The sequence below is a fragment of the Artemia sp. Qi Xiang Cuo genome, chromosome 4 (assembly GCF_049724085.1).
Source record: "Artemia sp. Qi Xiang Cuo chromosome 4, ASM4972408v1, whole genome shotgun sequence".
Taxonomy (NCBI): domain Eukaryota; kingdom Metazoa; phylum Arthropoda; class Branchiopoda; order Anostraca; family Artemiidae; genus Artemia; species Artemia sp. Qi Xiang Cuo.
The window spans coordinates 35,568,781-35,583,143 of record NC_142797.1 but is presented as its reverse complement, the minus strand read 5'-3'; the positions used below and the strand labels follow the sequence as shown (position 1 = coordinate 35,583,143).

At 37.7% G+C, this 14,363-nt stretch overlaps 1 long non-coding RNA gene across 1 annotated transcript in view; it reads right to left on the bottom strand.

The window, feature by feature from the left end:
• Window positions 1–14,363, bottom strand: part of LOC148953052 (uncharacterized) — a 62,177-nt gene extending 47,814 nt beyond the window's left edge. The window contains exon 1 of the long non-coding RNA XR_016141622.1: window positions 14,206–14,363. This is a non-coding gene — a long non-coding RNA (uncharacterized LOC148953052). The remainder of the gene's footprint in view (window positions 1–14,205) is intronic.

Below are 14,363 nucleotides of genomic sequence, written 5' to 3'. Positions count from 1 at the left end.
TGCATGTAAGTTTTTATGTGCATGTAAGTTTTCGTGTGCATGTGTATGTTTTTTGTATGTTTGTGTGTGTGTGTGTGTGTGTGTGTTATCCCGGCGGCGCTTCTCTGGGCCGGGGGACCTTGGGGGGCCGGGGGCGGGCCTTTGGGGCACTGGGCGGGCCTTTGGGCACAGGGAGGGCCTTTGGGGGTCCGGAGGGGCAGTTGGGGGCCGGTGGAGGGCCTTTGGGACCCCGTTGGTCCTTTGGGAGCTCGATGGGCCTTTGGGGGCCCGGGGATGGTCTTTGGGGGTCTGGGTGGGCCTTTGGGGGCGCCGGTGGCCCTTTGGGAGCTTGGGGGGCCTTTGAGGGTCCGGGGGGACAGTTGGGGGCCTGGGGGACATTTGGGGACCGGTGGAGGGCCATTGGGAGCTTGGGGGGCTTTTGAGGACCGGGGGCTTCCTTCGGGGTTGGGGTAGGAGGATTGGAACCCTTTGGGGTTGGGTTAGAGGACCTCACAACACTGTTCAAATGAAACTTGTGTATTATAACGACCACAGAGTTTCACCATTAAATTCTCTTCTAAAATCTCTTCAAAAATCATCTTTTAAAATGTCTCTATCTGTTTCGCCGAAATAGTTCCATAACCCGTCTAAAACAGTTTCGCCCAAATAATCCCTAAACGTAAATTCAGTGTGTTCCTTTTGTTTTTGGCATCTCTGCGCTAATGCATTTCAAATTAATAAGAAACCTTTTCGCGCGCTAAAACAATTCATCACTAAGATGTTTCTTGCCTAATTGTTTCCATGGCCTTTGGTTATTAATATCCTTTGGAGTTCGACCAAAAGAACTGTTCCCGAGGCAAAGACATTAATGATTTGGATCTATTCCTGGAGAATCGTTTCTAGGCGGAAATTTTTAAAGTCTGACAGATGATGTCATTGATCGATTGATCTGTCAAGAAAGGGGAAATTAATTTGCTGTTTCTAAGGGGAATTATTGATTCACGATAGGTGAATTGAGGTCGACAGCACAGGTGTTCTGACTCGTGACAGCACCACGTGGGTTATGGTTTTGTGAGTGTGAAAGTTCCTGTTTTTTAAAATTCTCACTGACAAAAACCATAAAAACATCCATAAATGTGACAAAGTTCCTGTTTTTTCATTCTCACTGAGAAAACCATAAAACAGACATGAATTGCTTTTGACATCCATAAATGTGACAAAGTTCATGTTTTTTCATTCTCACTGAGAAAACCATAAAACAGACATGAATTGCTGTTGACATCCATAAATGTGACAAAGTTCCTGTTTTTCAAATTCTCACTGACAACAACCATAAAACATCCATAATTTGATGTTGACATCCGAGAAAAACATCAAATAAATCGAACAACACACATAACCATCCATGAAAACAACCATAAATGTGACAAAATTCATGGTTTTTCAAGTGAGAAAATTCCTGTTTTTTCATTCTCATTGAGAAAACCATAAACCACGTGGTACTGTTCGGAGTCGGACCCCCTCCTCTACTTTTATCCTAACTCTAAATGCCTTAGCATGCTCTGACATGGTTTTTAAGTAAATGAGTCAATTTGCAAAGTGCTTCGTGTGAAGACGCTAACCTGCAACACAAAATGAAGAAAATGGTATCTTAACTCGTGCTCTTCTGGATAGGAATTATCAATGGCATATCCAGAACGATTTTTCTCTTGAAAATGGGAATTCTCAGAACTCTTAGTTCGGCTTATTAAAGTAATTAAAGATTGTATTTAACCATCGTGTACGTGTCTGGCTTTAATTTAATCTAAAGGTTGAAAATTAACACCTCTTATTTTCTGAGAGGATTATCTCTTGAAGAAAACAGTTTTGGGATATAGTGTCTGTCAGACTGTGTGATTGAACATTTTTCGCTGCTTCATATTTTGTATTAAATTATTTCATTTGGATACTTAGAAGGCGTGTAGTTGAAAGTGGGGGGGACTGCAAAAAGCCCCCCTTGAAGGTTAGTCATTATTTTGTGACTTTGCATTGCGATTTAATTACGCTTGGACCTAAAATGGCTGAAAGTTAAAAAATCATTTTGAATACGTTACTGAATTTTGTCACGAGAGCACTTACAGATGGAATAAAATTGGACTGTATCATAAAAGCGTGTGTTGCTTTCTATGCACATGAAGATTTTATAAAGGCGAAGCGAATCCTTCATTTATATTTATATATTATATATAAATATAAATAAATATATATATATATATATATATATATATATATATATATATATATATATATATATATATATATATATATATATATATATATATATATATATATATATATATATATATATATATATATATATATATATATATATATATATATATATATATATATATATATATATATATATATATATATATATATATATATATATATATATATATATATATATTGAACAAATCGAACAGTAGCGCTCAAAACTTTGAAATTATGGTTTCCGTGCCTCTCAAAATTCTCTATAAAACCTTCCGCTGCAATAATTAGCTCGCTAGAAGAGGTCTTCTAAATACCTCGGAGCCTTTTTTTTCATTTTGTTATAATCTTTGGTGTATGAGATTAGGTACTGTCCTTCAAGATTGTTATAGACTCTTTGAATTATCCTTTTATACAATATCTTTTTATTATCTTTCCCGAAAATATGAAAAAATAACTGGTCTGAAATTCTCACTTTGGTTTTCTCAAAATTCAAGAGGTTAAATTTTAGGATAATTCAAGAAACAAAATTCATGGAATAAAGATTTTGAACGAAATCAAGTTTCAAATTTAGCGTCTTAACTGGAAGCAAAGAAGAAAAAGCGCATGGAATTTCCCAAATCCCATGCGGTCCGACATTTATTAACAATAATGAGTCTATGGCTACTAGGAATGCAAAAAGTCCATAGTTTTACAAAATGGTGTTCTATTTACAAAGTCCACAAACAGAGAAGACCTAAGTCACACACGACTCAGAAAAGATTCAGAACGGACTCAAAGACATATATTGTGACTACTGATTTTGGGCCCCTCCTAAAATCAGGGGGGAGCTATAGCCCAACCCAGCCACCCTCCCCCCCCCCACCCAAATGACACCATTGGTTTTATCTATTTTCCATCTAAATGACCAGATTTTTATTTCTTTCCCCTTGCTTGATCAAACATTATATTTTTGTTTTAATGTGTGAATGGGAAGATGGAAGGGTTGTATAATTTGGGCCTTAGCTCTAAGATTAGAAATACCTTTTTTCTATGGTCGAGTTTATTATATTATTATTGATTGCTCAGTTGAGTGGGGTTCAATTGCGGGAAGTTCAGTTAAACAGGAGTTGAAGTGCACGAGGGTTCAGTTAGACGGGGATTGAGTTGCACGAAGGGAACCGTTAAACGGGGATTGAGTTGCATAAGGGTTTCAATTACGCGCGGCTCAGTTACAGGGAGGTCATCCTAGCTGTATAGTTCAGCTGCATGAGGGTTCAGTTGCATTGGGGCTCATTTACATGGGGGTTCAATTAGAGAGGTCTTCAGTTATTTTTCATTAGTATAAAAAAAATTACTAGAGGACGACCCAAAAATAGATATCAAAATAATGGCCTTTTAAGCTTCCTTTCGGGGAATTCACCTAAAATTTGAATAAGAAAATTAAAATATCGTGAGGGGGGCATCAGGATTTTAGAAATTTCTAGGTGGGATATGGACCAAAATTGGTTGCCCAGCCATTTAAACATTTGCCTCTCAATTACTTGGACTATCTGTCTTGGCTTTTCTCTGTCTACAATTACCCAGCGTCTTGATGCAACCTATGCAACCTATTGCAAAATACTTGAAAACTTCAATTCAAAATCAACGGATTTTTGGGTTTTTGCGACTGGAAACGCTTTGTGCTTTTTGGAAAGTGAATCCAGAGGGATCGTAAAAAGTGAAGCTGGACACCATATTTCTGGCGTGGTTTTCAAGCAAGCCGAAGAACATGGAAGTATGCAGATATGGAAGAATATGGCTACATTAAAATTGAATAAAAGGGCTACATTTTGGAGCAAAGATTATTGATACACGGATGAAGAAGGCCAACTCATATTCCAAAGTACAGGTAAGCTAGATAGTGGTCCTGGATTCAAAATCTGGAAGCCACCATTCCAGAAAATCCAGGATATGAAGCGCCAGCCTTACTACTTGGGTAAGTTGGCTTTTATATCACCCATGACACTTATTACTTGAATTACTTACATCCATGATTGAAAGTTACCATTAGACCTCCCGCCCTCTCTGCATAGGTACCAACCTTTGATTTTAAAATGCTCATGTAAAATATACCTTTTTCATTTTAGCTAACTACCAACTTTGACATTCTAACTGCCTTATATTTACATACCTGTATTTATCTTACGTTATAACAGACATATTTCACTAGTTTTCGTGCTCTAAGACCAAGAGTGGTCTTTGCTTTCCACTTTCTTGTTTTTGTTTTCCAGCAGTTTTCGAGACGTATGACCGAACAGGAAAGTGTTTCCGGGAACTTCGAAAAAACCACCCTTATATTCTAAATGAACAGTGACGTCGTAGATAGTAACATTTCACTCCATTTCACTTACAGGGCTCTTCCCATAAATGGTGATGTTGTAATAATCACAGGCACATAAATAGTAATTATTAAAACTCTTAAGTGATGAAAATTCAGGCTTTTATTTAGAACAAGGATGTGCACAATAGCGATTTTTTTTCTAAAATATGAAAAGCACAGAGGACATGAAATAAGAACATATTCCTCCCCCTGACCTCACCTCAAGTCTATTCATACAAGAAAATAGCGATTTTCTTGGGTTTTCCTTTTGGTTGTTTCAAAATTATGAAGTTTTAAGGGAAGCACCACTTTTTTCATACTGACAAACCACGAAAACGAACAAGAAAAGATTAATTAGTTAAATTTGACATTGCTAATCATCTGAAAAAATTTCGGAATGTTCTGATTCCTAAAGACACCTTCATAAGCTGTTGGGTGCCGTATATTCTCAGCTTATTTTCCCCTACATTTCTTTTTTTTTAAGTTTGATGCCTGCGACTACCAAAAACGTACACCCGTAAATAAAGGTATTTTTTGCTAAAACGTGACTTCCCAATTTTCCTTTCTTTTTAGATATAAATGGTTGTCTAAATGTCCACTTAAAAAATTCAAACATCCATATTTCATTTTCATTGGTACTTTAACACAAATTTTCTTTCAATCTGCAAATTCTCAGCAGGGCAGAATTGTCGTAGTTATACAGAAGGCAAAAGAATAAATACAGGCTTATTAAGTATATAGCATTGGTTGACAAAATCTTAATTTTTCCCTAGTTAGATAACGCAGTGATTCCTATTGCAGGTATTGTGATGCTAATTTTGGATTTCTAATTAGCCACTGTTTTGGGTAATCCTCTTTTCTGCAAAATTTGGACTTCAATTTAATTGCTTAGAAAATTTTACCTGTGACATTCTGAAAATATAATGGTACTGAAATTAGCCTCCGAAGTTTTACTGAGTAGTTTTCTTTCTTTATGGCTGAAGTACCAAAAATTTGGATAAAAAAACTGGCCACAAGCAACTTTTGACTTAACTTGGAATCAGAAGGTAAAATTACAGACTTAAAAACAATTATTTTACATTGGAAGTTCAGACCTTTGTTGTTTTCTTTTTTAAAGTACAAAACATTGACTATAATAATCTATTTTATCCTAACTCTAAATGCCTTAGCATGCTCTGACATGGTTTTTAAGTAAATGAGTCAATTTGCAAAGTGCTTCGTGTGAAGACGCTAACCTGCAACACAAAATGAAGAAAATGGTATCTTAACTCGTGCTCTTCTGGATAGGAATTATCAATGGCATATCCAGAACGATTTTTCTCTTGAAAATGGGAATTCTCAGAACTCTTAGTTCGGCTTATTAAAGTAATTAAAGATTGTATTTAACCATCGTGTACGTGTCTGGCTTTAATTTAATCTAAAGGTTGAAAATTAACACCTCTTATTTTCTGAGAGGATTATCTCTTGAAAAAACCAGTTTTTGGCTATATTGTCTGTAAGGCTATGTGATTGAACTATTTGTACTATTTCATTTGGATTGAATTAGTTCATTTGGATAATTAGAAGGCGTTTATTGGAAAGTGGGGGGGGACTTAAAAAGCCCCCTTGCGGGTAAGTCATTGTTTTGTGACTTTACATTGAGATTTAATTACGCTTGGACCTACGATGGCTGAAAGTGAAAAAATTATTTTGAATCCGTTACTGAATTGTGTTACGAGAGCACTTGCAGACGGAATAAAATTGAAGTGTATCGTAAAAGCGTGTGTTGCTTTCTATACACATGAAGATGTTATAAAGGCTAAGCGAATCTTTCATACTGAGTTGAATATTACGAATCGTCTTGTGACCTACTCTAAAGATGAAGACAATATCATTGAAATGTGCAAAATTCTTATTTCAGCTGCGAAAAATAATGTGAGCATGCCAAAATTTGTCATCTTTAACCCCTGCTCGGTTCCGGTCATCGGAGATGCGGTGAATGCAACAGTTACTGCCAAAGTAAATATAATCTCTCGGAAGCTTGATAATTTTGTAGCGACCCAGTCTGCTCCAGCAAACCAGTATTTTCACAACCAATCATAGTGCACCTGAAACGTCCAAGCCCAGAAACTCTACCTATTCTGTTGTCTTGAAAAATCCCCCCAAGGAGCTCAATGGTCCAAATGACCGGAAAGCTTTCATAGGCATCGGCTGAACCTTTATGCTCTAGATGTGCCTCAAGTGAACATCGTTCTACGCGAGATGAACCATGCAGACAGCCGACATTCTGCGTTGAATGCAAAATCGGTAGTCATACGTGCTACGGTGTTTAATACCTCTCAAACAATTAACGACAAAAAATTTAGAATATGTAGCTGATACAGTTGAATATTTATCGTGGACCGTTAGTGACTCGCTTTCAACTCAAATTCAAATCTCATAACTTATACTTGAGTGAAATGAAGCTGTCTGTTTGCAAGAACATTTCTTCACAAACCGCAGTAAAAGTATTCTTAGTTTTGATAGTTCAGTATCGGTTTATTCAGTATCGGCGATTCGTGTTGAGGGCTGTGTTTTTATTAATGTATATTTGCCTACAAATTACCATAATGAGCGTTCGGAGCGTGCTTTTAGTTATTCTAGTGATAAACTCGGCCAGTGTATTGACCCTATTAGATCCTTAAGCCTTCAATGCATATTAGTTGATGACTTCAATTGCGACTTGACTGAACCGCTCTTATCTAGGTTTTTACGTTCTACGCTGTTGCTTAGTATTTTTAGAGACCAGTTTGACCTCAAGTGCAAAGATTTAAATTTTACACACCTCAGTGTCCACATCAGATCTCGATCACGTCGTTGCGTCCGCAAATCTCAGGATTTCACCTTTCAAGGTTGTGCTTGATTTTCAGCTATCTGATCACTTACCAATACAGTTCTCAGCCGAGATTCCTTGCCACAGCTCAGATACACAAACGCAAACAACTTCGAAAACACCTCCTAGGTCTCGCCGTGATTGACGTAAAATTAACCCTATTTTATTTAAAGAAGAAGCAGCCAGAGTCCTTAGTAAGATCCGTGTCCCTTTCCATCTTCTCTCTAGATTAACTGCTCTTTCAAAGGAGGAAACACAACTAGCAGTTGACTTTTATTGCGCAGAAATTGGCCATGCCCTTCGCTGTGCTGAAAAAGCTGCTGTCCCTCTAAGTAGACCCCGTCATCATACCCTTCCTGGCTGGTCTGAAAATCCAGAGTTAGTGGATACCCATTCTAAGTCTAAATTTTTGGCTTCAATTTTGGGTTTCATGTGGACGACCTCGTTCGGGGGTAGTCAATTCAATCCGCCTGCTCACAAAAAGAAAATTCGCAAAGGAGCTGAAACCTCACAGAAAAAAGATGATTGATATCGAATCTACACGGGCCGAAATTAATCCTTCTCTCCTTTGGCGTTTTCTGTCCTCTAAAAGCGATGAGTCTTTATCCGCATCTGCTATCACTGATTCTGAATGGTACGCATATTATGGGTCAAAATTTTCACCTCCTGACCCAGCCCTCAACGAAAGATACGAAGCTGAGTTGGACGACTTCTTAGATAGTTGTCATTTGAGTGATTATCTTGTAGCGGAGGGAGCTTTATGCAAGGCCATCTCTCACCTAAAAACTAAACAATCTTTTGGGATTGATGGGATCAGTGCACTCCATCTAAAAAGTGGTGGACCTGCTCTCATTAGTCATGTAACCCTCCTGATGCAGATTATCCTCATTCAGGGTATTGTCCCAACCACTTTCTCAATTGGAGATATTACGCCAGTTCCTTAAAAAAGGAAATGTTACCATGCAATGCTCCTCTTTCCGTCCAATCACGGTTGCTGGCTCTCTCTGCAAGTTATTTGAACTTTTATTCGTAGATGAGTTTGAAAAACTGTGTTGCCGTCCACCAAGACAATTCAGTTTCCTACGCGGTATTGGTTGTGCTGAAGCGCTCCGTGTCGTTGCATATGCACTCCTGGATGCACACAAATCAGGAGAAAGCCTAGCGATCGGGAGCTTAGACCTGCAGAGAGCGTTTGATTCATTGATTCATGCGCTTATGTTGCTAAACTCAGCTAAAAGAGGAGTGAACTCAAATATCATTCGGGCTTTCCGTGATCTTTACTCTCGCCTTCGCGTGCGACTCAAGCTCCCTCCCGATAAAGGCCTTCCACCAGCCCCACGGTCAGCTTTGATACCAGTCCGTAAAGGTGCCCGTCAGGGAGCAGTTTTATCCCCCAATTTCTTCAACAACTACATTATTGAACCTCAAAACAGCTGTTCTTCATCATGCATTCTCAGTTCCATTGACATCTCCATAGTATGCTATGCTGATGACATGCTGAATCTCAGCCGGACGCTAAACTGCCTTTCAGAAACATTCTTATGTCTGCAATCCAATTACGAGAAAGTCGGTCTGAGATTCAGCTCCCAAAAATTGAAATTGCTGCTTTACAATTCAAAGAATGACCCTCCCGCTAATATCAAACCAGGTGATTGGTTAGTAAAATCAGTTGATAAAATAGTATATCTATGGTTACCAATAGGTATCTCATTACAGCATACCCGCTCCCTCCTGATCTCACATCTTGAACGGCGAATTTCCAGCTCCTATGCTTTGATCGCTAAATCCACTCTGAGATTTAACCGTCCACTACTGGCAAGTATTTACAACGCTACCGCTCTGCCACATATATTATATGTGACCTCTTTCTGGAATTTATTGGCAAACCGTGAAAAGTTTAAAATCCGCTCTTTATTTTTCCGTTTTGCAAAGTACCTACTAAAATTGCCACCTTGGACAAAAAATAGTTTTCTGATTCGGCGCTACAACCTAGCGGACCCAAATCTAGCTCTTGAGACACGTATTAGCCGGCAAAAAACAAAACCAGCAATTCTAAAGCACGAGTAGGCAAGTTTGCTTGTTTAATTTTCCCTCTTGTTTCCCTTTCTTTTTTTTCTTTTTTTTCTCCTTTCAAAAGTTGTTGTCTTTGTTGCTATTTTCAAAGAAGTTGTTGTTTCTGTTGTAATCTTTGAGTATGTTATCTTTCTGTTTCCACTTTTCGTACTATTTTGTATACTATTTAAGAAGTTGTTGCTTTTGTTGTTATTATTTTTTTTTCTTTAGTATATTATCGTTTTGTTTCCTCTTTTCGCATTTTTGTATACTCTGTCATTGTACATTTATTGTATACGACGGGTTTTCAATATATATTATTATTATTATTATTAAGGCAGTTACGAATAGACAGTACTATATCAAAGGGGATATTTAATCACCCTCCCTCCAAAAAAGTGAATATCCACTTTCTGATAATATAATGACCACGAAGAGAGTTCCAGGGTTTGACACATCCCAAATGAATTGATTATTTCGTGAGGCAGGGGCCTGGCTGCCCCAAAATTAGAAAAATGTTGTCAATTTTTCAAAATACGTTTTTTTGTTTTGTTTTTGTTTTTTTTTTGCTTGGAGACAAGCAAAAAATTGTTATACCAAAATTGTTATGCCTTGTCCTACAGGCAAAATAAGGCTTGTTTGCTCACGAAAATAGTCATTATCACACAACAAGCAATCCCAGCCACGATAAATATTTTCGCTGTCCTGTGAAATTTTTGCATTATGGCTTGATGAATTCCGAGGTTGTTTCCGTCAATGTATCTACAGGTACTTTATGTTCAGGGTTGCCACCTGTAACACTATAGTGCTAACTGTAGAGCAATTTTTGCCTCTGTAGCACCGCAATTAGGATAAAATGTAGCGCTACTTTGGAAAACCTGAAAAAATGTAGGACTTGTCCTACAACTGTCTGAAAAGAAAATTAGGACTAGAATCAGCAAGCGAGAGAATTTCAGAAGTCTGGAAGAGGAGAGGATCTTCTACTGGGATTTTGTAGTTTGATAAGTTCTCTTATAAGGGAATTTCAACTTCGGTCAAAGCAACTCGAAGCCAATTTCAAATTATGATTGAAGTGTGGGTTTTTGTAATGTAATTTCAATTTAATCTTTGGAACCGAAACTGGAAGATCGGTGAGGCTCACTGTAATAATGTCAGTTTTGGGCAAAGCTGTAGAATAGCTACCCCTGCAGCATAGGGTTTAGAGATACACCCCAATAGAACCAGGATATAGCGTATGGTTAGAAATGAGTCGTTTATATCCTGCTTCTACTGGACAGTATCTGTGCAATCTTATAGCCCAATTGACTTAATAATATACTCAGTTAATTTCAGAAGAAATAACTGAGGAAATTTCAGAGAAAATAATAATCAACAGAAGAAATCAGTTCATTTTACCAGGGGTGGCTATTCTGCATCATTACCCAGTTTTGTAGGGTGAAAAATTTAAAGAAGGGCGAAAATCATCATACAAAACCATGTGAGCGAAGTGTAGTGGTAAAGTCAGAAGAAAGGATGTGGCCATAGGTCAACACCCAATCACATAACATACAATTTTAAATTTTCACTAACAAGTAGGCATACCATAAGATGAAATTGGGACAAAAAATTAATTAAGAATTCCAAATAAAGAAATAACTTCTCTATTTTTTAGGTCTTCAAATAAAGAGATTATCTCTCCATTTTGGCAAACTCCCTCAATTTTCTATCTTTCTATTTGGTGATCTCCACTTCACCAGACGGTACTCCCACACTTTAGTGAAGAATTAAAAAAAATTGTGTTTCTGACTGTCGGGTCTTTCAAGATCATTCTTGCCAGAAACAAGTCTGTCAATTTTTTTATATTCCTCGTTTACTTGCTTGTTTGATCGGATTTTAGCTGGAGCCAAGGTCTAGCTATCGGTTTGTCAACTGATTTTTTCCGGTCTTGGTTTTGATCTAGGCAATAGAGAGCATCATTTTGTGTCTGAACGGAAGGTCAGCGTCTGCCATTTGTCAAGTCCAAAATTGCATTTTTACAGTTTAAGTCATGTTTTCTTACTTTCTAATCAAATTTAAGCCCTTCTGGCTGCTTAAAACTCCGGTAGTCATAGAATCAATGAAATTATTCATTTTATTTAAGTAGCAGAATTGCTTTTTCCATGTCCCTTTTACCCTGAAAGAGGTCAGATTTGATCTAATTGGACTGAACAATCATAGAAGGGGACGTAAATAAAAAGAAATAAAATTAAAAGAAATCAAATTCCTGATATAACTGTCTGGTCAAAGAAAATGTCGCGAAAGTCTCACTCAACAGGTTTAGATGAAAAATTTACAAGCTACCATATTCTATAGCTTGCCAATACGCACGCGATTGGTCAGACTGCACGAGAAGAAAACATCAACCAAGAATCTAGGAGTCCATAGTTCAGAAATTCTGGAAGGGTGAAGACTTCCTATTAGTTAACATAGTCTAATCAAAAATAATCTCTCCAATAAATCAACGAATTGAATAAAAAGCACTGAGCATCCTTAATAGACCCCGACGCCGCGCCAATGAAAGACGCGCCAGCGTAGAGAAAAAGTTCGACGGCGCGCCACCAGTACCATCGGCGCAGCGGCATGCCGCCGATATGTCTATTTGGCCCTATGTTTCTTGTCGAGATTTGTTGATTTCAGTTCAGTTTGGCCGTTAGAGTTGCAGAGCTAATTCTGTGGTTATAATCTGACGGCATCAGCTCACCTTATTCAGATTTGACGAAGAAGAATAACAAAACAAGGATTAAATAGTCAGGATATATACAAAAAAAAAAACTTTGACCGAAGAAGACTTTGAGGTTTAAAACTAAGGATAATGCAGTTTTACTCCTTCTTGTTAAGTATTCAACTATTCCCTCTCCTAGGCTAGGAACTTGAGATTTTTGGGCCTGACATATGCCAATATGAAATGGGCTATTCAAGAAACCTTCCTATAGCAAAGATTCATTAATCTTTACCATAGTAAACTATACATATTATATATTATACATCCATACATATTGTACATCCATATCCATTTCAGAAAAAAAAAAAACTGTTTTCGGCAGCACGCCAGCCAGGCGACATCCCCATGTTCCCTTGAGAAACAATTTCATCGGCCTGCTTTGCTTCGTCTTGACATGAATCAATAGAAGATTCAGCGGTCTAGGACCCAGTAAGAGGCGCATCAATATGCTGTGTTCCTCTTTACTTTTGGCGCGAAAATAAAACTTTGTCAGAATAGATATACGTAATATCGGCTTTAAAAGACTTAAAAGAGGAAATCATAGCAAATTTTTCGCCTGTAGCGAGTCTTTTAATTTTCAATTTCCAAATTTTAAGTTTCTCCCTCAAAAGTACATCGCGAAAACGAAAGATGAATAAGCCTCATTGTGCGTCAAACATGGGCTACTAAAAACGGGTTTCATTAAGTACAATGCAAAGCATCACGAAAACACGGAAACGGAGGTAAGCAAACGCTACCGTTTATTGAAAAGCGAGAGATTAAAAATTCTAAAATAAAAGAATCTTGATCCTACAGATTATTGAGTTTTGTTTTTAGTTGAACGATACGTCACTTGTGTGTTTTGAATAGGTTTGAAACTCCTTCCTAATAGGAAAAATCGGCATCAACTGACGGCACGCCACCGGAGAAAAATCGGCGGTGCGCCGCCATTTTCCTTTCGGTGCAGCTGTTCGCCGCCGAAAAGAAAACTGACGCGGCGTCGGAGACTAATTCTCAAAGCCTATTCACTGTATACTTTTGCTTGATGAGTCAAATAACAATCCTACATTCAACCGCATGCTTGATGCAGTACTCAAATCCAAGTGTATTATTCTGTTTTTCCGCTGGAAAAAACCTCTCGCCTCAGAAATTTTTAATTCTGAATACGACCACTGTTCACTAAGTTCATTTCTCTGCAGTTTAATGCACTGCAACTGCAACTGGATAAACTTTTTTGGAAAAAGTTTAATAACATCTTTAAAATGTAATACTTCTTGAACAAATTCAATTCAATAATCTTCAAGCCCTTTACAGAAAACCTTATAGAAATCCGTTCACTTTTATGGTGCGACTACACGATGCGCAGAGTCATGGGTTTCAAGAACACCGCAAGATTTGGCGTATTGATTCGTGCTAGAAAAAAGGTCTAGTAGTGCGAAAAGCGTATGTGTTTTCAGGATGATTACCTATTCAGTAGGATTTCAGTTTTGAATCAGCTTAAAAGGATTTCGTTAAATGCCATTATTTAGCAATATTCGTCCTATTAAAAAGGCCTAGCAATGCCAAAAACGTGCGTGTTTTCAGGATGATTACCTATTCGGTAGGATTTCAGTTTTGAATCAGCTTAAAAGGATTTCGTTAAATGTCATTATTTAGCAATATTCGTCCTATTAAAAAGGCCTAGCAGTGCCAAAAACGTGCGTGTTTTCAGGATGATTACCTATTCGGTAGGATTTCACTTTAGGATTAGTGTAAAGGATTTCATTAAAACGCCATGCGCCCCAACTCCACTAATTGAGCAACTTCAAGCAGGATTGCACAAAAAACGCATATTTAGCGACAGTTTTGTCCTGTACCCTATTTTTGAGAAAAATAGCACACTTTGGACAAGAGCAGGTGGCAACGCTGCACACCCTGGATCCATCACTGCTCAAGAGACTGTCTACAACCTAAAGTTCTTTTCGGTTATGTGGTTTAAATATACAATAAATGCCTGCAAATTATAGAACTTACTTTTTCTCGATTATTTTCGCTGCTATTTGCAACGATCAAAGCAAATAGTGCAAAAATCACAAAAATATAAAAAGCTGTCTTCATTTCGCTCAATATTGAAGATCAACACTACGAACGGTTGACAAACAACAGATGCTACCAGTATTTAATGCATTTTT